The sequence below is a fragment of the Trachymyrmex septentrionalis genome, unplaced genomic scaffold (assembly GCF_001594115.1).
Source record: "Trachymyrmex septentrionalis isolate Tsep2-gDNA-1 unplaced genomic scaffold, Tsep1.0 scaffold37, whole genome shotgun sequence".
Classification (NCBI taxonomy): Eukaryota; Metazoa; Arthropoda; class Insecta; order Hymenoptera; family Formicidae; genus Trachymyrmex; species Trachymyrmex septentrionalis.
The window spans coordinates 5,333,734-5,335,341 of NW_017305536.1; positions in this window are offsets into that span (position 1 = coordinate 5,333,734).

Below are 1,608 nucleotides of genomic sequence, written 5' to 3' on the forward strand. Positions count from 1 at the left end.
AGAGAAATTTAAACCTAAATCGGTATATTTACTTCCAAATTTCCTTAATTGATATTCGCGGGTCAATGTATTTTAAATTAATTTATCTTTGTTTAAATTAATTAATAGAAATAATCCTATTTTCGATTAAAGCGGATCTTAGTATTCAATAATATTAAATTCAAAACGAACAATTTCTTTATTTTGAAAGTAAAAATGTAAAGAATAAGATTAATAACTTAAAATTATGTCAAGTTGTAATAAACATTCGTTATAATTTTTGTTACAATTCTTCAGAACATAGTTGAAAAAAACGTCCAGATCCACTGGACCCACGAATACCGATTAGAGTTAAATCTGTAAAAAAATAAGTAAGTACAATACAATTCAATTCTATCGTAATAAAAAAAAAATCGTTATTAAAACTTTTACAAGTAAGTATTTTTCAGATTTTTATACAGTCCAGAATAATATAAAAATTTGTATTAAAATTCGAAGATCCATGTTGCTGATGAAGGGTGAAAATTTCACATTATCGACAAAGGGTTAAAAAGTATAATACGTTGTGATTCTCTCTAAAAATACAAATAAACCAACAAGTTAGGTGATACATTATGCAGAAGAACTTGTTGATTGAATTACAAGAGTAATTAAATCAGCCACATAATTTTTGAATTGTAATATTGTAGAACGTTGGGTTATTTTGGAACTCGTTTCTTCCGGATAAAAGACACGGCGGATCCGGACTTGCCCCCTTCTTTGTTCGCTTGTAACAATTCCGAAGATCAAGAAGCCAATAAAATTTGTGGGTTACAGTCCAAACACGATCAATAGCCCAGTTTCCGAGAAAAATAACTTCATTCACAAATATTTTTGGAGAGTTAAAGGTAAAACAAACGCGAATGCACCGCATTATCGTAGTCCGCAAAGACATTCTGGAAGAATTAAAACTCTCAACTCGCGTTGGTTAAATCGGCGCCATTAAAATGGAAACGATAAGTTAGCTTGCCAAGTTTCTTAATTTTCTTAAAGCTTTCTTTCTCCGAAACTGGCAGAACAAAAGATTAAAAAACAGCAAGGAGCAAATTGAAAGATTAAAGTTAAATGTGGCTGGTGAATTTATTCATTAAATGTTCTCATTAAGCACTTTAATCACATTAGATATTACTCATTAAATATTTATTTAATCAGTTTTTAATGAATATTTAAGTATTAATTTACATATTCTTTAGATATCTATTTAATGAGTACTTAATATTGATTAAATTTATATTTTTAATGAATATATTATTATTAAATGTTTTATTTTGTTACATTATAAAATTTTTTGTTAGAGATTTTACAAACTTTTTAGAAATTAAGAAAATATTATTTCTGTTTCTTTAAAATACAATATTTATCATTAAATTTAATGTATAACATTTGGAATATATGTATAAATATTTAACATTAAATATTTTAGACAGTTTTTAAATTGATTCTTTTATTTTAATATTTAACGATATACAATATATACGTATATGTGATCGTGTTTAATGAATTGTGTGTGTGTGTGTATGTGTGTGTATATATATATATATATAACACACTAAGGACAAGTACATGTGTGAGCATACATACGTATGCGTA